This window comes from Pholcus phalangioides, unplaced genomic scaffold (assembly GCF_987345545.1).
Source record: "Pholcus phalangioides strain wild (caught in Gottingen) unplaced genomic scaffold, Ppha-v1.0 ptg000022l_1, whole genome shotgun sequence".
Classification (NCBI taxonomy): domain Eukaryota; kingdom Metazoa; phylum Arthropoda; class Arachnida; order Araneae; family Pholcidae; genus Pholcus; species Pholcus phalangioides.
In genome coordinates this window covers 21,740,668-21,765,351 of record NW_028301615.1, presented here as the reverse complement: position 1 = coordinate 21,765,351, position 24,684 = coordinate 21,740,668, and the positions used below count along the sequence as shown (strand labels likewise).

General features: G+C 36.6%; 1 protein-coding gene across 1 annotated transcript in view; it reads left to right on the top strand.

Annotated features, from left to right (window-relative positions):
* Nucleotides 1–13,771: 13,771 nt before the first annotated feature.
* The window catches only part of LOC149069996 (transient receptor potential-gamma protein-like), a 226,365-nt gene continuing 215,452 nt past the window's right edge, over nucleotides 13,772–24,684 (top strand). The window contains exon 1 of the mRNA XM_089249484.1: nucleotides 13,772–14,366. The gene's annotated coding sequence lies outside the window, so the exon portion shown is untranslated. The remainder of the gene's footprint in view (nucleotides 14,367–24,684) is intronic.

Genomic DNA, 24,684 nt, shown 5'->3' with positions numbered 1-24,684 from the left:
ACATATGTTCGTGTGTCTGATTAATTTAGTGTTTTTACTGATATCTCTGTTTTTTCTTTCCATTTCCATTGATTGTATTGCACACCTAGTGAAGTCAGAGCCCGTTGGCCTTTCACAGGTTTGTATACTAAATAAATAAAATGAAATATGACCAGTATTTTACGGGAAATTCAAATTAAATCTGGGCGTCCCAACAAAAAAAAATTATTTACCGTTTCTTCCCACTATTTTCAACAAGGCTTAGTTGAAGATTTGAAATCACGAATTAAGATTATTTTCATGACATGCAAATTATGATAATTATGTCAAACATATAAATTTTTTGGTGATTCATATTTTGACTTGCGGTACTCCACGATTGGCTATTTTTCAGCTATTTTAGCGATAGGTGGAAACTTTACTTGCCTTTGACAATTTTTTTGGGTGTAACTGGTCTTTGACAATTTTTTTGGGTGTAACTGGTCTTTGACAATTTTTTCGGGTGTAACTGGTCTTTGACAATTTTTTCGGGTGTAACTTGCATCCAATGCCGTCTTAACGCATGGGCCTCAAGAGAAGAGAGGCCTCACAAAAATGAGATCAGGTTGAAATTTTCTAGGACTTACCAGGTAGAGCCTCCAAAAAACCACTTGGCCAGGGGGGCCCATGATACCCTTAAGACGGTCTTGCTTGCATCTTGCTAACCTTTGGCAATTTTTTCGGCTGTAACTGGAAAATTTTGACTTTGACAAATTTTTTAGCCGTAACTGGCAAATTTGCTTGCCTTCGGCATTTTTTTCGACCGAAAATGGCACACACACACAACTTCACTCTGACTTAATTTTTTTTTTTCTGTAAATGGAGTCGTTTGTTCATACAGAACTGGCTGGAAACCTTACTTGCCTTTGATAATTTTTTTTTGTCCGTAACTAGCAAGTTTACGAGTATTTTCATTTGACACGTTCTTTTGGCGATATCCCGTGTTTTCATGGTCAGCCTAGGCATTTATCGTGTTGTGTGTAGCTACAGATAATTTCCTACCGGAACAACTTTCGTGGGCTGGACTGAACCCCTTGACTGATTTGGCTGGCGGATCGGAGGTTGCGCACTCCTGTCTTAGAGATACACGTAGAGTACATACTCCTAGAGATACTGTAGGGGATATTTTTGAGGCCCACCCATTAAGACGCAACTGTGTGAGTACAGATACCGTTGTATGACTGGTTATCCCTCGGGATTCATGGAATTTATTTTCCACCCGCACTGTCTCAAACGTTGAAGACCCCTGGTATGGAGGACCCTGGATTGGAGTCTGGACTTGAGCATTAAACTTTCCGGTCCCATGAGATTGGTCAGATAATCAAAATGCGATGATGACAATAAAATACATGTCCAAATAAGTAAACTCTGCGTAACTCACAATTCTTCTAATAAAATACATACAGAGTGTCTAAAAAATTCGCAAAAGTTGAAGGAATTAGTATATTTGAATGTAGTTGTCGAAAAAGTTTTTCTTTTTTTTTTTACAGAAAAAAATTAACTTAAAAGTTTTGTCGAGAGAGGGCAATGTGTTCGAATTAAGATCATGAGTATAAATCTTTCTGCAGTATCTTCTGTGTCCAAAACGTTCGTAAAGCTTCAGCTGGAGATTCATGGCTGAGGAAAAACAACTTCACCAAGAGTGCTTCATCCATCAATGAAGCCAGTCAACTCACAATAAAAACATTATGTGCGCTAGTAATAGAAAAATTCAGAAATGTTAATCGTAAACCCTGAATTTTATAGGACTCTGATTTGCATATTTCCAGTGATTTATTTACTTTCGTGCAGAGTCCTCTATCGACAAAAATATGAACTAATTTCTTGTTTAAAAAAAAAAAAATTCTCCTTCGTGACTGACTTACTGACTTTTCACAAAGCTTATTCAAAAAAAACAAAATCAATTCCTTCCATTTTTTATGAATCTTTAAACTGTTTTGCGAATGTATGGGACACCCTGTATGTATGTGAAAATAGTAGAAAAAGAGTGAAAGCGATTTTGTTAAAATCAAGATAACGTTGGACTAAATCACGAATCCATGACCTCCTAATTCATTGTGCTTTTGACCTTTGACTTTTAAGCTACCTTACCTTTCGCGAGCGTGGAAAAGCCCCGTCACGTCAGGAAAAGCAAGTTAGCTTCGTGCACTGCCGTTTGTAGCATATACCAGTGTTTCTCAAACTGGGCGATATCAACCCCGGGGTATAAGCGTGGTTCGGGGAAAGGGTGGGCGTTGAGACGACCCAGGAATGGCTGTAGGAGCTGTAAGTACAAGAAAGAATCGCACGGGGTGGCTTAAGATTGGGGTGATGAGATTAAAAACATTTATGAGAAGCAGCAACTCTCAACATACCTGGTCGGGAAGTAAATAAAAACAAAAACAAAAAAAGGAATAAAAAATGTAGAGATTGATACATGAAAAAAAATGTTAATGCCAGAATTATAAATTATGTTGCCTAGAATAGTGATGGGCAAATTACGGTCCGCGGACTAGATGCGGCCCACTTAGAAGTTCAATCCGGCCCGCCGCAGATTTCGAAATACAGTAGACTCGTATTGCCATTAATTCCCTAATGTAGGATGTAAAGGCGGCCTAATGTGGCGGAAGGACAGGCTTTCTTCTATAGAAAAAAACCAGAGTGCTATAAATGTAGTCATGATATAGGGGCGTGTGCTATAGACTCTGGACAAGAGATTGATGTAATTTACGTCGATTTCCAAAAGGCATTTGATAAAGTAGACAGATTGCTACTAGTGAGGAAGCTAGCTTGCATGGGGGTTCCGGATAAAGTTGTGAGGATAATTCAAGAACTGCTATATCAGACAGAGTTTATCAGGTTCGCGTAGCCAGCGTGATGTCTAGAGAATGTCAGGTGCCAAGCGGAGTCGTCCAGGGATCGGTGTTAGGCCCGATCTTATTTACTTTGTACACTTACGATATTACTCAGGCTGTGTCACCCATCTCTCTATTGCAATTCGCTGATGACGTGAAGTTATTCTCTCCAGTGGAAAACATTAGGGGGTCTAAGAATTGCATGCCAACAATCCTTTTCTCGTCTCTGAGGTTCAAGCTGTGTCTGATAAGGATTCATGTGAAATTGGATAAAAAAAATGGCTTTAAACGTGGAAGAGGGAAAGCCTTGAGGTCTTTGAAATGGTAATTCCTGTTGTGAAACATTCAGCGCTAAGCAAAGAGAATGTGTGTATGGTTTTTAAATTCATTATCACATTAAATTTCTTTTGAATATGAAATCCATCAGACCACCCCCGGCAACATCATCAACATTTGGCAAACGAAAAATACTTTTCCCGGTTTCTCATTGATAATATGTTGCTCCTGGTTCACGCATTAAAGCTCTGAATGCTACCAAAGTTGATACCAAGTAAAGGACTATTAAGTCTTAGCTCCTAATCATTATACTTTCTAGGTTATGGTGACATAGCTTCTCTTATAGCTCATATACACTTAGAATACTATGAAAATTTTATATTCTACATGTTAATAGTTTGTATGCACAATTTTGAAAGATGTATCTTTTTATTTCAAAGACTCGGAAGAAGAAATCAAAGCAAAAAAGAGAAAAGTTGCACCCGAAGGTACCCTTATTCATTTATTTTAAACATCAAATACTGTAATTACTGTATTTCTAGGAATAAATGGCAAATGGATGTATGCGTTGCAGTTTGAGAGAAAAATCAAATGCATTAGTAAGCTCAATGCAGGGGCAGCATTGTGTACTATATAACTTTTCAAAATGAAATTTGACTTTATGTAATCATGATGAAAGGATAATTCTAGGCTTAAAAACTGTAGTCTGATAGAATTCAAATCCCCAAATGTTTTCATTCAGATCTCTGGAGCACCTTCAGCCTTGATCTCAGTAGGCTCCAGTCAAAAAGATCAAAGTGACTTTGCACCTGCTTTCATTTCAGATGTGCCCGCAGAGGTAAAGGGGAACACTTGTGTGAGATTCCATTTTACTTATATATATACTTACTAACCGAAACGGCGACCCAGTCCATATTAATTTATTTAGGGCTCGTCCGGGATTTGAACCCGGGACCTCTCGCACACAAAGCAAGTATCAAAGTGCTTCCCAAAGTGGGCAATATCGCCCCCTGGTGGGCGATGGAATGGTCCAAGGGGGCGATAGAACCTACTGATCTAACATAGGATCCTATGGGTTTACGTGAGTGGCGGGGCGATGAGAGGAAAAAATTTCTGATGAAGGGGCGATCGAACAAAAAGTTTGGGAGACTATGACCTAGACCAGCGGTTCTCAACCTTTTCTGACTCGCTTTTCAGTGTATAATTTCTATGGCGGAGCCCTGTTTAATTCGAGGAGCCCTTTTTAGTATATCATTTATGGCGGTACCCTTTGGGCCTCTTTTTTTTTTGTTTGTTTATAAAATTTATTGATTTATTTTATTATCCTCGAGTGGCCGCGGACCCCCTGGGAAGTGTTTTAGTACACCGCCAATCGACTGCTTTTACAAGGGGACACCAGTATCGATTGGTGACGGACAATGCAAGGCTATGGTGTCGCAGGGAATTTTTCTCTAATAGGGTTGTTAATAAATGGAATAGCTTACCCCCGGAGGTAGTAAATTGTAACACAATTGTCACGTTTAAAAAGAAATACGATAAAAATGTTGGGGTAAATCGAGAAGCTTTCCATACTTAGAATAAGACAACCATAAGTATTCTTTATGGGCATTGTATAATATTTTATCATGTGTATATATTGTTTACAATTTTTGTTAATTGCATTTTCAATTGGGTTGCTATATTTTTGAAATAAATGACATCCATATTTTTATGGGCATCTTTTTCTCAGCCACCTCGTTGGGTATTTTGCCTGTTGTGGCGTTGTATTTGTAAATTGCAATAGCGATAGAGTCTGGACGTGCTTGGTTCATTCTGTATTCTGACTCCGTATACGAATAGCTTCCTGTTCTGACTATTATTATTAATTTTTTTTCCCATTATAAGTGTATTTCATGCCTTCTGGGGTTATTGTAAATAAATTATTCTAAATAAATAAATGTTCTTCTTCTACCTCGACCCATTTTTTGCCATTAAAAACACACTTTTTATAACAAAACTCACTCTTATTCAGTCAAAGCCATCCGTTTTAACGAATATCTCGTTTTAACGAACACTTTTCTAATCGGTGCTCTGGACCGTTGTGTTGTTGCCGCAGGTAATGGATTTTGGAAAGAATTAAAATAATTTGGTCTTTAACGATGCATCGCCATCTTGTAACGAACTTTGTAACCAATTTCGAAATTCTGTCTGAATTTAATTCATGTCTTTCCGACTGAGACGTTTGCCCAGGTTTCTGAGCGAATTTTTTTCTGCGTACCCTGTTGTTGCTGCAAATGGTGGATGCTTTGTATATATTGTAAATTAGGTTTCTTTTCCCACTGTAGCGCCATCTTTTGCGAAACCTTGCAACGAATTTTGAAATTGTGTTTGAAAATTTACTGTTTTCCCAAGTACCAAGTACAAGTAGTACGATGCATTTCTATCGCTTCATTATTGTTTTTTTATTCACATCTCAAATAAGTCCTTGTCAACTTTGGACCCCCTCCTTTCCTGTACTTGTGGGTCCAATCCGCATTAAGGTAATAGCAGTGTCAGTGAAGAAAACAACACGTAAATGTCCCTAAGGGTTTTCGTTCAGACCAACAAATAAGATGGTAATGGTTTCTTCTTGTGCTTATCTTAAGGGACATCATCTGACTAATCATTGATCTAAGAGAATGTCCCTTGGGGTGGGGGGGATTTCATCATTTCATGTATCACATAGCTAAGCTTGGCCGCTATCCGAGCAGAGAATCTTACCTCCGATGCAATCATCATTACCTTTTTCCCGTCTCTTGCTCCATAATGTATAGCAAATATCGATAGATATAATATGTGTTTATATTTGCTCGATTCCGTGGGAGGAAAAATAGTTGCTACGTGCTATTTGTGCTATTTTTCTTCCCTCATAGATAGAGTATAAGGCCCTACTTTTCACCGGTTGGTAGTGGTGGTGGGCCTCCCCCCAACTTCTTTGTCGTCGCCGACCGCGTTTTATCGCTTTCTGTGCTTTCTGGCGTTGCTCTATTAGTGAGATGATTGATCTGGGACATTCGTCTACAGAAACACGCGGAATCGCAAAGAAATATAGGGGAGACAAACGAAAAAAAAAAGAAAAGAATTGGCGATATCGATTTGCCATATTCCTTCGTGTCACGTGATAATAAGAAAGTAGTAGTGTGTGCGTGGAAACGGCGATTTTCTGTGGTAATTAAACGGGAATTTCTTTCCCTTATACACAGCAAACTCAGTTATAACGAAGATTCCGAGAGAAATTTTGTTACCATAACCGAGGTTTCCGAAGTTTTCAAGGTCATTCAGATAAGAAAAATTTTATAAAATGCAACCAAATTGAATGCCAAGAAGTTGAGCTTTAATCGTGGATAGGGTGCCCATATTTTATCGGAAAAAAAGCGGTAAGTTACGGTATAGTATTGACGTGAATACGTTATTCGTTCCTACATTTGCGTGGTCGGTACCAACCTAATGAAATTGGTATCATCAGATTTGTCTTTGCAATAGTTAACAGACTATACCAATGCTATCTATTTGCGTTGCGAACTTCACGGGATGTTGCGAAAAACAATTTCGTTTCGAAAACCAGCCGCTTGCCTGGTGGCCAGAGCGGAACACGTATTAAAATCAGAAGAGTATCATCGGATTCGTCTTTAGAATATCTGAAAATCTAAACCACGCACATTCACCTCGTCCATATTCCTCTGCGGAACTTCTAACGAAGTGGTACATGCTGGAATGTGCATGCCCGTGTTGTGAGCCTAACATAAATTTGTTTCTACGTAATGCTTATTATGTGTTTAATGCTATCATCTGCCATCAATTTTTTTAACTATGTTCAAAGTGTAATGATTGAAGATTTTACCGTTGTAGGCCTGTTGCTCTCAAAGCATTCGTGCCTTGAAGTTGGAAGCTGCAGGAAACCAACTTCAGCCGATTACCACTGTGGCGACGGTGGGGTTTGTACCCGGTCCGTCACTGTGACCACTCGAACACCACAACAACTCTTTGGAATATATATATCGTCTTATGCAAATTAAAGACCATATTGTCTTTTATTTGTGTTGCGAACCTCATTAGTAATAGTGTAAACTAATCTCATTACGAACGCGGGCTGCGGGTCTGGTGCCAAGACCAGAAGAGCATTAAAACCAAAGTTGTATCATTGGTTTAGTATTAATGAGATCTACCAACCGACATGAAAAACACTGATACATTTCGAATACTTCCTTCAGTGTTTAAATTATTTCATGATGCAAATTTTTGCGAATTGCACCCAGAGAACAGGCAGACTTTCAACATCATAATTACACAACACGAAAACTACAGCCACCTGATATTTTATTTCAAAACATAGAAGACAGATGGCAATATTACTAGAAGACCAAACACGCGTAAATACGTAACGGCGTCACATAACACAACACATTTTTGCATTTACCAATTTGTAAGAAATTTTGCATAGTAATGTTAACGAGGTGCATGTGTGTTTCAGTAGTACAAGTAGTTTGAGAAAAGAATATAAGAAAATACGATATTTCCAAAAAAATATGAAGACACTGTATTTTCAAAATATACCATTTGCATCATTAACAAGAGATTCAGTCTTGGAACTGAATTCGCAGAAACCAGTACAAACGTCACAGCCGGGAGGCTATGTTAAGTTTTATTTCTTTGTTTTGGCGCAAGAACCAATTTCGCCAAGCTGCGCCAAAACAAATGACTAATTGAAAATGACCAGAACGTTTTGTACGTAATAAAATAATAGACGGTGGACAAACACACACATGGGGATAGATAATAGATAAATATAGATGGTAACATGTCATGACAAACATGTGATTTGGGGAAAATTTATTCTCATGAAGAGGGATTATTTTTTTGGTACAAGTAGAACCTCTCGATAACGGACACCCATTGGACCGAAAATTTTATTCGCTAGCGGGGAGTGTCCGCTATGTGGGAGGTATGATATATAGTGGAACTCCGTTTATACGACTGTCACGCATATACGACGTTTGGTTTCTGTCGCGATTAGTTCCTCGACATTTTAATGTTAAAATGAATATGCTGCTGTGTTTGTGTATAAGTGATACAGCGGTTGTTATGCGTAATCACCAATCACCTCGATATAAAGAAAGTTTGGTTAAATTTCACTACATTAATGACTTTTACCGGCGGTTATACATAATTCCCACATAAAGTTGGAAAGTCTGATAAATATTTAAAAACAAATTCATAAAATTTCTTCTCTACATTAAAGTAGGTAATTATTTTTACCCGTTAATGATACGTGCCCTACACGCATTTTGCAATAAAAATTGAATCAAATTAAGTGTGAAGACGATAAAAACACGGGAATCATTATGTCTTGTGATTTTGGCTTTTTCCGCACGTATCAACATGTGCAGACATAACCAACATTACCATTTAGAATCACCATCCTGGACCGTAGTTATGTTCAGTTAATCAAGTAATTAATTAACTGATTATGCATAATCACCGTTGAGTAGGATAAATTCTGAAAAAAAATAGAATAAAAGAATAGAATAAAAAAAAAAAATAAATAAATTTATGAAAAAAAATTGTTAAATTAGAGTTTGGAAAAAAAATTAGAGTTTGCCTCATTTTATAGTTCGCTATCGAGAGTGAAATACATTAAAGTCCTATTGCACGACCGGGGATCAGAAAAGTGTTCGTTAACGGAGGTATCCGCTAATGAGGAGGATCCGATGGGGGGGGGGGGGAGGTTTCACTATACATAGGCTGACCATATTTTCTCGAGAGAAATACGGGACATTGGGATTCCAAATACGGGACATCGCCAAAAGGAAAACAAAGTTGCCAAATATTGTTGAAATTACGGAAAAACCACAATGGCGAGGAAATGATGCACCGCTGCAAATTGCAGTAGATTAAAATATATTCCATGAAAAACAAACGTTCAAGACAAATATGGGAAATTAATATTCTCATATATAGTTGTAATTATCGTAAAATAATTTATGAGTTGAAAAATAATGTCAATCTTTGACTTCAATAAAGAATAAAAATTCAAGTAGGATTCGTGTAAAATACGGGAAAAGTCGGGACGGCCAAAAAAACAGAAAATACCGGTACTGTCCCGGGAAATACGGGACGTATGGTCACACTAACTATACAGGAAAAAAAATAGTTAAAAATTTTTGTCGATAGAGGGCAGTGCATGGATCAGAACAGAGTTATTGACCCCGAACTTTTCTTCATTCTTTTCCGAGTCCAAAATATTCATTGCATTTACATGCAATTTGTAAGAAATTCCGCAGAATAATGATGACGAGTTGCATGGTGCGGTTAAGTATTCTGAAAAAATGAAAGACGATATTTTTAGAAAATATTAAGACACGATGTTTTCAAAATATTCACCATTTTCATCAACTATAGGATACAGTCTTGGAACAAAATTCGCAGAAACCAGTGCAAACGTCTCAGCTGGGATGACTTGATTGGATTGGTGTTTGGTATTTTTCGGTGCTTGGACCAATTTGGACAAGTTGTGCCAAAACAAATGACTGATTGAAAATAAATCGACATCACTATTTTGTACGCAATAAACAGATGGTAACATGTGGTTATGTCCCGTATTTTTTTCTGGATCAAATATGGTCATTCTAATCGTACTGAAGTAAATATTTCATTTACGGTTTCATCTAATCATATGTTTTTCTCAAAAAATGTCTTGAGACGTCAACTTCGGTTACAACGACGAAATTTCAAGGAATCTGAGGAATCTGCGATGTCGTTATATCCGAGTATGATTGTATTTTTTTTTAAGATGAGTTTTTTCTCCCGATTTCTTAGTAAAAGATAACTATTTACAAAAGACATTCATGTCCTCAAAATGATGCTACGCAGATTCATATTTGGGATATGCATAATGAATATATATGCCCCAAATTACATTCATATCCCAAGTTTGAGAGTGGATGATGTTGATCACGTGTCGTAGTGATGAGTTTAGCCCCCCCCTCTCCCTTTAGAACGTGGATATGATCGAGTAGTTTATTGGAACATACTGAAGCAATCGTCCAGGGTTCCATCTTGTTGAACCCTGCCACTATGCTAGAGGATTTTCTCTAGTGTTTGCTGCTTCAGGTGATAACGGAAATAATGACATCTGGGATTGTCCTGTCAGACATCATTTTGTGTCACAGTATCATGTGTTGTTAGATTCAATATTTAGTTACAATAGGTTAGAGATTTCAGGCTTTTACCGAGAAACAACGATTTGAAAGCATGCGTGAAAACTCCAAATCTTGCATATTTGATGTGAAGTTGTTTTTCTTGTAAAGGAACTCTTACTGTAAGAAAGCCAGCTTGAATTTTTCTTTACAATGTATGAAATTTCAGAATCGTTTTATATAAAGGAATGGTGAGGATGTTGGAGACAAAAAAGTGGTGAATTATCCAGGAATTCACCTTTAGAAGGTAATTTTTTTAATGTTATATCGTAGTATACAGGGCATCCTCGTAGCGGTAAGATTTCAGTTTAAAAAATGCTCAACATTGCGTCCAAAAATTACCCCGTACCAGTTTCGAGAGTAAAAAATAGTGTGTAACAAAATAAAAAGAAATCTAAATTTTTATACTGTCCCCCTTTGCTGTAACTATCAATTTAAGTGCAATATTCACTGAGAGAATCGAATTTTATAACGTTGTTATTTCGTAAAATTTCCTCCGTTTTTCGAATTTGAATCTCTCTGTGAATATTGCACTTAAAGACATGGAATTTTTTTTGATGGCAACAAAATGAACAAATGGCAACAAATGGCTTCCTAATTGAAAGTTGGAACACCGGGGGGGGGGGAATCGTATAAAAATATAGATTCTTCATTTTGTTAACACATTGTATTTGCACTCTCAAAACTCGTACAGGGTCATTTTTAAACGCTTGTTGAGCAATTTTTGAAATGGAAGCATACCTCTTCGACGGACGGTTGATGGGATTAAGGTCGAGCTAGCACTTACAGGACACCCTGTATAATGCGTAGTAAATCTGACGATCTGTGATTCATATCCTTAAGCTTAGCCATAATCACTTTGCCCTGATTTGTCATATATTTTAGCTAAAATGGCATCATCCTTTGGAAACTTCAGTTATCAGAGGATGATGTCACTCTCCGGTATCCATACGAAGTTTTTTAACACCCGACTGATGCACAGATGAATTTTTAGAAAACGGAGGAATTTCAACTGCCACTGCCGTGGGGAATCGAACCCACGTCCTCTCCCCCAGGCCACTAGGTTACAAAGGCAAGTATTTAAATTTTTTCCTAGAGCTCAAGTGCACTGAACGGGACCGTACATGGACTGTCGGACGTAAATCAGGCGAAGTTTATTCAAAATATTATGTATATTATGTAAATTGTATTAAATTGTAATTAAATTGTATATTATGTACGTATATAAAATAATAAATGCATATATTTTTAAAAAAATCTAGTAATAAATATTTCAAATGTATTTTGATAAAAGCAAAACTCTGGATATCAGGAATAACAAATTTCAGTAAGAATAATAAGTGAATCGCTTTAAAATTATAGATCTACGTTTATAAAAGTAATAAATAAATAGTAATGAATGTAATAAATTCTACTAAATACGATTAATAACATTTAATAAATATAAAAAGTAAATTTTTTCAAACTTAGAAATAGAAAAAAAAAATAATCTCAGTAAAAGTAATGAGTAAATTGTGTTAAAATCATGCACGAACATCAGAACAATGAATGAATTTAATTAAATATATCAATAAATTTCAATCAATAAAATATTGAATACATAAATTTCAGCGAAAAAAGTAAATGACTTGCAGTAACATAAATAAATTGCATTGAATGGTTTCCATTGCATAACGTGCTCGGGGCTATAACTTTTTATTAAAATCAATGAATATAGAGTATATTCGGGTAATATGGAATACCACTATCATTACCTTAAACCTGAATTTATATAAAATTTGGCTCTTTGTCTTTATTCATTCACGAGAATTAACATTTAACATTTACCTCATTGACAAGTTTATAGTACTTAAAATTAAATACTACAACTACGAATAAAGGCATTTAAAATGTGGTTCAAATGTGGAATAGTCGGATAATAAGGAAAAGGGAACTAAAAATGACGAAAACACTAACTCGAATTGATAAAAAAGAAGATTTAATAAGTTAATGACAATCGAGAATGAAAATTTCATCGTATGTTTCTTGTAGTTGCGGTGCGGTGACAGTCTATTTTACGAGTCACAAATGCTAATCTGCTTCAAAAAGACCACAGGAATAAGACACATTATTTCTAGAAATTTCTCCTTTTAACTTATTATACTTTCCATTTTGAAGACATATTCCAGCCTAACTCAGAAAATACGTATAGTATTCCTTATTACCCGACACATCATCTGTGAAAAATTAGGATTCCATCTGAACGGAAAAATCGCCAGCTAAAGAATGGAGCTAGAACATTTGTGATGTACATTGTGCTTAGTTTCAAATTAATAATGGGCGCATCGAGATTTCCATTAACTAACAAAAGTCTTTGTGAACTTTCCACAGTAAATTTCAGGAATTTGAAAAATTTTAATAAATTATAGTAAAAAAAATTAATAAATTTTAGTGGAAATGATAAATTAGAAAATAGAAAGAATACATTTTAGTAAAAATGGCCAAATAAGTTACGTCATGGACATCACAAATATTTATCAGATTATAATCAGTTTACGAGAATAAAACGAAAATTCATGAATTTAAATTATATCATTTATATATATCATTTATACAGTCGAATCCCGTTTTAACGAATACCGACATAGCGAAAATCTCGTTTTAACGAACACGTTTCTAATCCCCCAGATAAGTTAACATAGGAACAATGTAGAAAAACTGGAATTCCTTCATAACGAAATTTCGTTATAACGAAGTGATTTCTCCGGTCTCTTGGAGTTCGTTATAACGGGATTCGACTGTATATACACCAGCGGTTTTCAACCTCTTTTGACTCGCGGTGCACTTTCTGGTACGGAGCCCCGTTGGGTTATTTCTTTTATTCATATTCATCAAAGTTACTGATTCATTTTTATTATTTAAAAATACGTATTTATAATAATTTTTTTTCAAATTTAACTTTTTTTCATTTCCCTCAAATGGCCGCGGAGGCCGCAGAGTTCACACGGAGCCCTAAGGGCCCCGCGGAGCACCGGCTGAGAACCGTTGATTTATACATATGTTAAGAAAAAAATCACCGTATTATATAAATATCGATCGCGAGATAAATATATGCGTAAATATTCCTATCCTGAATGAAGTTTAAAATTTTCCAAAAACGGGAGAAGAAAAACATGACAAAAAAAAAACAATCTCCAGGACTGAAAATAATAATACAAAAAATATATTCTTCTTTGACTAAGCCTCTCGGTATCAAAACTGTTGTATGTCATTTCCTTCCGCCAGGTGTCAGTAGCATCGCTTCTCCGGGTGGTGGTGCGCAATCCGTAGTCCGGGGCAGGGGGTGGGCCTGGACCGTGTGTGCGTGAGATACACCTTTCCCTCCCTCCTCCCTCCCCCCACTCCTCCAAAAACAGGAAAATCAAAGATGCTGTCGCTGGAATTGTTAAAGCTACCTCTAGACTCCGACGGAGTGAAACTACACATTTTTACGGAAACTGGGGGGGCTTAACCTGGAGCAAAAATAAATAAATTACGCATAAATATACCAATCAAATTTAATATAATTTTTTTTTTAATTTTTAAAAAAAATTTATTCCTTATAACAAAAATTTCCTAAATCAGGATTATTATTATCCGGTGCATCAATTTTTTTTTTTCGGAAAATAAAAACGATTTTATTAAGATAAATTTTTTTCTGTGAAAAATTCGGAATTTATAAATTCTATTAACGTTATTTTCTTTCCCCCTGTGCATTTGTTTGAGCGAAAAAAAGGTGCAATGTCCTTCTCGGAGCTCGATCGTCGGTGCAACAGCAGCAGCAACAATTATTGTGTGTGCGATTTATTACTCACTTATTATTACCACCGCGGGTGCATTTTTGTGCGTGTGCTCTGAAAGTCTTAAATGGAAGATGCTGCTGACGTGTACTGGTGCAATGGATTTCGTGCACTGTTAATGATTTTACTTTCTTCTTCTTATTATTATTGTTGTTGTTGTTCTTCCCACAGCAATAAAAGTGCTATTTCGTAGAAAAAACATAAAGGTAAGAAATTATTCCTTATATTTTTTATCTTTGGGTTATAAATTAATTGTATATTTCCGTTTAAATTTTTATTGAAATATTATTACATTTAAATTATTTTCTGAGAAATTCTCTCACGAAACGTCACAGTTTTTAAAATTTTTTTTTCAGGATTTACTAATAATTTTGAAATGTGTTCCGGAATTTTGCTTATAATACGGTATTAATGATAATAATCATTATTGCCTTTGATAATTCTCATGTTGTGGCGTGCACTTGTCTCGACAATGGCTTTTTTCCCTCAATAGTACTTCAGGTAGATATCGATTTTGGAACGCCGGTGCCTATATCATAATATCCCGAAACAATAATCCTGATTATTTTTAACAATGCATTTGAGGAAAATCACGGTATTATTTGTTTATAAAAATGGTTTTATTTTTCTGAAAAATTCACTCTAAATATGATGAAAAATCCTAAATAACAAATATTGTCTCATGATGTTGGACCTACAATGCATTTTGCAACTATTAAAAATGCATTTTGGTAATATAGTATATTCAGCTAATGCAAAGATCGCTTAACGAATTGACTTAACCAGGCTCGACCTGGGCCTCGGGTGTATTGTAGGGCCTCATGGTTATGAGACGTAATTTCGTGATTCTGGAGAGAAAGTGATAGGTGCTAATTCCAGCCCGATAGGTGCCACTGAGCACTAATTTTCTAATGTCTGTAAGGTTCTGGAGTAAATACACTGCATAGGGCAAAGGTTCTTAACGAATGGCATACATACGGGTTTGCAACTAGTGTTCCGCGGAGCCCTGGTGTTCCGTGCTATCTTTTTTTTGGGGTTCCGCATGATCAAACGCCACGGAACCCTTGAAATTCCAAGAATCCGGAGAGCTTTCTCGTTACTAATACTAGAAAAGTTAATCTATATTTTGAATTTTAACGAGAGATAGGATCTTTTAATAAAAACCAGCAAATTAAAAGAACAGCATAAATCAGGGAAAAGAAGCGTTGTTCGTTAGTTTGTGTTGTTTTTTTTCTAAACTTTCCTCCGATTTTTGAATTCAAATATATCTGCGAATATTGTACTTAAAAACGTGGAATATATTTTTGTTGGCCCCAAGAGAGATAGAGCAAAAATTTTCTAACTGGGTTTTTGAGAACAGGATGTCCGTATAAAAAGTTAGTTTTCTATTTTGATAATTATACAACCCCTTGCAACACGAATGACGTATCTGAGTTCTACACACACACACACGTTATTTGGATACTTTCTTTCTAAGTAGAAGTATGCCTCTAGAATAAACGGTTCGCCACTATAATGCGGCGAGAAATTAAGTAAGTAAGTAATCACCCTGAAAAAATATATATATGTAAGAAATATCACTGAACTGGAACACACAAGTGCTGTCACCTATCAAATAAAAAATGAAATCGTTGTGATCTTTGCACTAAAATTGATGACTGGTTGATTAGTGTGCCGCATTGAAAAACTCGATATGATATGATATTGCAAAATTTTTTCTAAACAATAATATTAATTGAATTATGAAGTTTGCTTCAAAGTTTTAACAGTTGTTATTTGTGTACGGTAAATTAAGATCAGTAAGATGTACAAGTATAAATACATATCCTTGGTTGTCTCCCCTAATATTATTTTACAACGCACGGAGAAGTGTTAGAATTTTGAAGCGAAAACATGAGAATCCAACTAATATTATTGCACTAAAAATATTTGTCAATATCATATATTTACCAGACTAGATCCGGTTGCATGGGAGGGCCTCGTGATCATGAGATCTGGTACTTTGTTTTTCGAGAGTAAGTGCGTAAACTGATAAGTAATAATTCTAGTTCGTTAGCCCCACCCCGAGGGTTCGTTAGTCCCTGTGTGTATGAGGATCTTGCTACGGCCCTCACTAATTATAGTATACAGGGCAGGGGGTTCTTTCAACCTAATGTAGTTCTACGGATCGCCTGTGACAATTAAATGTAAGCTATGTACCCTTCAGAACATAATATTCAGTATAATAGCGATGTAAAGACATTGAGCAAATTGTTTTCTGATCCAAGCTCATGGAACCGCCATAAAAAAATATTCAAATAACGTGTGGGCCTCAGATAAATCATTCGTGTTGAGAAGCGTTGTATAGTTATAAAAACACAAAAAAAACTTTTTATACAGACACCCTGTGCTCAAAAACTCAATAAGAAAGTTGTTGCCTCTCCTGAGCCCAACACAAAAACAATAATGTGTTTCTAAGTGCACACAACATTCACCGAGATATTTAAATTAGAAAATCTGAGAGAAAAGGTGCGGAAAAACTGTATAAATGAGGGTAAAACGTGTTTTGAAAACTTTCAGTAATTCTGACCTCAAACCTTCGGCATGTCATGCCGAAAGCGAACCTTTATAGTCAATATCGATTAATTAAAATGTCTTTGACTGAGAAATTGAATTTTCTGAATGTTATGTCGGAACGAATATTCGGGAAGAAAAGTGATTTGTCTCCTCCGGGAATCGAACCTGGGTCCCCTTGCATATCGGGTAAGTACGTATGGCATTTTAAACGTTTGAAATGAACAGACGTACTTTTTCCGCTAAGCAACCGAGCGTTAAGATTTGGTATTCAACCCAAGTGGGGAACTCGGTCCGCGTGACTAGTGGTTAAATATTTTTCCTCTGAAGACGACACCCATTGCTGTCAAAATGCATTAGGAGTTTTGTATTTTCGTGTATTTGCCTTATCCGTTGGTGTCTTCTTAATATTCTTGGGCAAAGTAGATCAACTCCTCCATCTATAGCTTTTCCGCCCTCAAGGGTGAACTCAAAAAAAGCTATGTACAGCTTTTGCAGGAGCAACTTGGTATATACAGGGTGCATAGGTAACAGAACGTATAGCAATACTTCCAATTAGAAAAAGTGTCCAAATAACGTATAGTACTCAGATATTTCATTCATATTGCAAGGTGTTGCAATTGTTAAAATAGAAAAAAAAAACCAACTTTTTAACCGTCTGCGTGTGCCTAAAAACACAATTAGAAAGTTGTTGCCCTGTCTAAGTTAGTTTTTTTTAATTTTAATAACTATGCAACTCCTTGCAACATGAATAACATATCTGAGTACTACATTATTTGGACACTTTTTCAAATTGGGAGTATGCTTCTAGGACGAGCGGTTCGCCAGTACAATGCCATACGTCCTGTTACCTATGCATCTTTTATTAAGAAGTTCTTTGTGGCGAAGATTGCATATTCGAAGAAGATAGAACGTCAAATTCACCTGTGAGATCACACAAAACAGTGGTTCAAGCAAGAAAACATCAGTGTCCTTTCCATGGCTTTCTATTTACCCTGACCTCAATCCCATGTTAAAATTGTGGTCGTGCTTTGCAGATCAGTATATGCAGGTGGGACACAATTTTCTTCCATCAAGCATCTAAAAGACACTACATCTCAAGGCTTGAAATTATGTGCCTTGAGGCAAACTGATTGATTTGGTCGAATCCATTCCATGTCGTATTTTTAGCTTTGATTAGCAACAGAGGTGGTTGTACAAAATATTGATTTTGATAAATTTATATTTAATTTTTTTTTTGTTTGAAGTACATCTTACTTTTCCTCTCAAAAGGCGTCTTATAAATTTCTCTAAACTACATTTTTTTGTTTTCCATAAAATAATTTGAAAACTTTATTTTAAATTGTCAATATTTGGTATAAAGCTATTTTGCACCGCTATAAAAAAAACACTGGAATTTTTGTTATTTTTTACTTTCCACCTTGTACTTTCCCCAAAAATTAAGACTGTCTTGTAATTTTGTCTCGTACCGTAAAAGTATATTCCAACACAGAGGCGTTGGGTAGGAGGTGGGTAAGTGGCAATATTTAGAGTGGCCAATCGTTCATTGTTTCACATGAGAATTATTTGCTGTTCACAAATTGATTTAAATAGTCTACTCAATTTATTGATTTGATTTTATCGCGGCTCAAATCGCAGTCAAATGACTGTTTGAATGCTATAGTATCCACCTCAAAAGTTTGGGTAATGCACATTTCTTAAAATAACAAGAAAGATACGGCGAGTAAAATTGGCACATTTTAATGGATAATACCTGAAGTATTTCTACATTTATAGAAAAAATGTTTCTATGAAGGAACATCTAGAATATTTATAGTATTGAAAATACAAAAAATGACTGTATCAAAAGTTTAGAGTAAATTCAGGTTTATATAAAAATTACAGGCTTTTAATAGCTAATAGACTTTCCACATTTTTTTCTAACAACCTCAAACACCCTATTCTCCATGGATCTAATTAAACGTTGCAGTGTTTCAACATCGAGACTGCACCATACTTCCTCGATAGAGCTCTTCGACAGTCGAAAATATTGTATTTCATTTGCAAACACATTTATCGTAAGTATGCCCCATACATTCCTAATAGGATTCAAGTCAGGACTCATCCATGGCCAGTCTAAAACCGATACATTTTCGCGATTGAAGAGCTTTTTTTGTCAGCAGATCTTCGAATAGACACGTTATAGTGTTGAAATGCAAGTTCGGTCCTCCTAAATCTTCTCCAATCCGTAGCAAACTGTTCCCGAGGATCTCCTTAAAGCATCAGAATTTTGACGACCAAATTTCAGAAGTTAAGGAAGCCTAACCATTAGAAGCAAATGTGGTTATATCATTATCAAAGCTCCACCTTACTGCATGCGGAAAACATCCACCTGGAACATGTGAGTTCCATTTTTTTAAATACGACAAGACTAAATACGATAACAAGCTCTTTGTCTCCATAAAACCATATGATTTCAATCTCTTTCTTTTCACGGGGCGCGATAGCGCAAGTCGATAAGATACTCTCCTAAAGTACCAAAGGATGTTTAGAGGTGTCGCGAGTTCGATACCCGGTTCGTCCTTGTGAGAAAACTTTCCTGAAACAGGGGTACAACAGAAACGACGATATGACCACAGAGAAGATTGCTCCCACATGGAGGAATTAGCGCACCAACCTCTCGCTTATGTATAAAAACAAGCCCGCCGTTCGAGATCGACAATAAACTGTAGGTCTCGGTCTAATTAGCCCTCATGTGCAGTTGAAGTCATATAAAATATATGACTTCTTGCCCATTTCTGCCTTTCTTTGGTGTTGCCCTATGACACGCGATTCCCTAACCACTCTTTTTATGAATCAAATACAAGCTTCTCTGATCTTTCTATGAACTGTATCTGTTGAAATTTTAACTCCAGGATCTTTCATAATTTCGTGCAAGGTCATTTTTTACGTTTGAGCCAATCTTCAAACGGTTTTGTTGTCGCGTAAACTTGTTCTGCGTTGCCTACCACATCCAGGTTTTGGCTTTTGGGACACACGTTGGGTCATTACATGTCAGACTTCGTTTCGACCTGCTCAAAGGAATAGCAATTCCTTTTACAGCTTTTCGTTTTGCTTTCAAATGAAGAACTCGAAGGACTTAATCGTACAAAATATGCAACGATGACTTTGGCAATTTTTTGTTAAATGAAAACCAATCCGATAGCTTTCTACTTTTATACTATCACATATCCGATACGCTATATAGACGTAATCTTCGAAATTTTCATATAATCGAAAGTTTTTCCTGAACTTTTGAGAGAGCCAGTTTTCAAAATTTTGAGTTCGCAAAAAATCCATAACTTATTTTCTTCGTCAGTGAACGAAGTTTAAAGTAGGTTTCTGCATTCCGATCACAAGCAACAAAAATGAAATCAAAATTCAAAACGGTACTCATGGGGTGCACTTAAAAATCGAGTGTCTAAACTTTTAAGAATGACTAATTATACAACCTCTGACAATAAAGTTCGGTAAATAGTCCTGTAACATTAACGTAGATGAAATGTTAACGAAAGTTACCTTACTGTCCTTCGAAATAGTTACCTCCCATTACTATGCACCGCTGAGATCTCCTATACATGTCCTGGAAACTTTGCAAGAAGTCTTCTTTTGGAATGGAGTTCAAAAGCCTCGTCACGTTTCGTTGGATGCCAGGAATATTGTCAAATCTCTTTCCTTTCAAAGCGAGTTTGAGTCGTGGGAATAGGAAGAAGTCTGGAGGATTGAGCTTCATCTGGCGAGTATGGTGGATGTTCAATATGCACCACCCCCTTTTTTGCCAGGAACTGTCTGATGATATTGGCTGTGTGAGGGCGAACATTGTCGTGAACAAGAAACCATGAACCTTGTTGTGCGTACTGAGGTCGTACCCTACGTAGACGTTTCATGAAACGGGCCAAAATTTCAATGTACCTTGCAGCATTCATCGTCGTTCCCTCAGGTAGAAATTCCTTTTGGATAATGCTTTGACTATCAAAAAAGGTGATTAGCATCGTTTTGATGCGTGATTTTTCTGCTCTGACTTTTTTCCGACGAGGTGATGCAGGAGAACGCCATTGCATGCTTTGCCGTTTCGTTTCAGGGTCGTACCTGAGACACCAGGACTCATCCTCAGTGATCTTTCGTTCGTTCATTTTCCTGTTCTTAGTTAAGAACCAACGCACTAAACAAGCACTTTGTAAAACAAGTCTTTCACGGAACACAAACGACGCTCAACTGAACAACGGTGGCGGCAGATGGTCAACACCTGCCGCTACGCATGTGCAGCGTTTTGCTTCGCCAGTGTTGCCAGATCAGCGGTTCTGACTTCATTCACCGAACTTTATTGTCAGAGGTTGTATACGTTTGGTTAATGGTTTTAAATATATTTTTGAATTCTGAAAAATTGATTAGCTATTCATATTGGATCAGGATGTTTTCAATGCTTAATGTTTATTTATGTAATTTTCAATACGTTTGTGACACGGCCCTCGACTAGAAATCAGTTTATTACGAGAAATTACGGTAATCTAATTACTTTCGTTGAAGTGTCCATAAACTTGAGAATATTTGAAGCTTCTCCATTATAAGTACCATCGATATTTGAATCAATTTCCCTACACCACTCTAACAAGGCCTCGAAAGTATTAATTTTTTAGCCTTCACATCAGCGTTCGCCAATACGCATCTAGAAGCGTGAGTCCCGCATCAAAATTCAATTTCCCTCCTGAAAATTTCTTTGAGGAGTGAAAAAATACTCCTTCAAATTTTAGGTTTTTTTCCCTGAAACATAGTTATTTTTCATTGTTAAAAAAAATACCCCTCTTTTTACAAAAACACTTCTTAAGATTTTGGAGAGCAGTGAAATTACTCTTCTAAATTATATTTGGATAACACTGCTTTGCTTCACATGATGGTGGAGTCGAGAAGCAAACGAATGTGTGAATACAATAAATATACATGTATATTACTATTTTATGAAAGATCCAGGAAATGAGATTATGATGAAATGATATATATATATATATATATACCGACAGCAACATTCGCGCCATATTCATTGTCCGACCATTGATTTCATAAATGATGTCTCAGAAAATAAGCGGAAAAGGATCAATATATAACATGCCGTCTCATTACTTTTACATAACTCTTAACTGCCATGTCTATCATGGCTCGATGCCAATATCCGTGTTTATCAGGACACTTCTGTAGCATTAATTCGAGATTGTGCAACAGAGAGAGAGAGAGAGAGAGAAATTAGAATTTGATGAGATATATTATCATATCGTGCTTTATATATTTGGGATTTGTTTTTTATTCAATTTGTATATTCAAAGAATGTTTAGAAGAAAATTGAATCACAAGGAATATGATCTATAAATATCTAGGGCAGCGGTTCCCAAATGGGGATGCTTGGACCCCAATTGGCCACCGTTCAACTGTAAAATCAGAAGTGGAGAAACACAAATAAGTAAAATTAATTACACATAAAAGTTTTAAGTAAATTAACGCGCAAAAGCACTGCTGCAACGTTGGTAGATTGCAGTGGTAATATTGTTCTGATTTGACAATAAATTGTACTTGTGGTGATAGTATGCGTGATGCATATTGTGGTGACTCGATAGGAGTATGAAACATTTTAGTTCTCTCGCAGTCCAGTAGATGACATTGCTATTGCATATTTACAAGTGCTGGATATAATGACCTCCATGGTTCGAGAACATTCTCGCTGTTAGATTGCTATCGTTTCTGCTGCTATAAATGGGGAGGTCTATGGCAAACACCAAGATTTCCGGGGGATCCAGTACTACAAATATTTGGGAACCGCTGATCTAAGGAATGCACGTACCCACTATTCGCCCTTATGAAGTGCTTGGTGTGATGTTAGGATAACGTTCTTCAATAAAAGTATTCTCCCCATCCAAAGCTAAGGACGGATAGAAGGCTCAAGGATCTAATTCCCCAGAAATTCTAAAGATGCTTGCATTGCGCAACCCGTTGAAATGCGTAAAATGCTTGCGTGTTGCGTATCTCTAGAAATACGTAGAGGTCTTATGTAGGAAATGTGTAGGAGCTTGCGAATCCCTAAAAATGCGTAGAGGTCATACGTAGAAAATGTGCAGGAGCTTGCGAATCCCTAGAAAGGCGTAGAGGTTTTATGTAGGAAATGTGTAAGAGCTTGCGAGTCTTTAGAAATGCGTAGAGGTCTTATGTAGGAAATATGTAATAGCTTGCGTATCGATAGAAATGCGTAAGATGATTGCATTACTTATCTCTAGAAACCCTTAAAGGTCTTATGTATCTCTAGAAATCTGTAGGAGCTTGCGTATATTTAGACTTAAATTAGCAATTAAACACACTTATTAATTGAATTTTTAATTGGGTTGCTGTATTTTTGAAATATATGACATCCATATTTTTATGGGCATCTTTTTCTCAGCCACCTCGCTGGGCATTTTGCCTGTTGTGGCGTTGTATTTGTACTTGTATTAAATACGTGAGAAACTTGGCTATCCCTCTCCTTCCTCTCTCCTTAGTTATGGGCTTGCGCATCAATGGAAATGCACGAGAGGTTTACCTCATGGTGTTCCCCGAAGCACCCAAAGTGCCGAATGCTAGCGAGCACTTGATAAACGCTTCAATTAAACACACTTTAAAACTAACTGCGCTCCTAGATTACAATTATGCAAATTACAGGCATACCCATGTCGAAATTGCCATCAATGACAAATATTCCCGTTTGTTGTTCAAAGCATTTATCAATATTTTCTCAGTGACCGTTAACGGTGTTTACTACCTCAGGCGATTTGGAATCGTTTTAGAAAATACTATACACTCGTGCATGTGACTTTCCTAGGTCCATAAAAGTCCGTTTGGAAAGAAGAAAAAAAAGTAAAAATTCGTAAGGAGATTGTTGATCTTTATGCCAAAGTTCTCAAGATGCACCGCCACTGACTTTGAAGACTATAAATATTCCGCTGATAAGGCCATAATCTGCCCTGAGGCCAGAGTAACGATCTCAAACCCGTACTAAGTATAACGACAAATCCTTAAATCTTCCCCACCCCCCGAATATAAACAAGCAACGAAACAAATAAGATCATAAGTTTTTACGACTGAAATACAAAACTACCCGAAAAAATTTCGGAAATGATCATGCGCATGCGCATGGTAGAAGAATGATTCAGTTGTTGTTTTCATTCTTATTTTTCAAAAGGAGGAGATAAATATACTTAATTTTACCAGAGTTCCAAAATTTAAAATCAAAATACAAGACATATATATATACAGGGTGCATAGCAAACAGGGGGTATGACATTTTACTGGCGAACCATTGATCCTAGAGGTATACTTCCAATTAGAAAAAGTTTCCAAATAACGTGCAGTACATGGTTTCAAGATTAGCAAAATAGTTATAAAATGTTAATTTTTTTCATTTTTATACAGTCCCCGTGCAACCGAAACCCAGTTGAAAAGTTGTTGCCCTGTCTTTCCTGATGAAAAAAAAAATTCCATGTTTCTAAGTGCAATATTCTCGAAAAATGGGGTAAATTTGAAAAATAAATAAAACAGCGTGTTATATAAATGAGGTTTACACGGTTTTTCCGCATTTAGAGCTGTTTTTCACAACTTCCCTCCGTGCACTACCGCTGTGGACATCATCGATGCAAGTGAAGAGGAGACGAAACAATCCTCCTACTGGCGCTCCGGCTCAAAGCCGCTTGAAAGGTAGCTCCTAATGCAGCTCGACTCCGGCTGAAGCCCCGCGAAATCTGCACATCGTCGTTGTCACGTGGAACAAGAGACGTATCGGTGACATCGATAGTCGACGGTGTTCTAAAAAACGTTATTTCATCCGTTGTTTGCCGTTACCTACTCGATGATGTCCACTGCAGTAGTGCATGAAACGTGTGCTGATGAAAAAAGCTTCGAACACGGCACGACACCCCGAAAAGTACGGATGCTCTCATA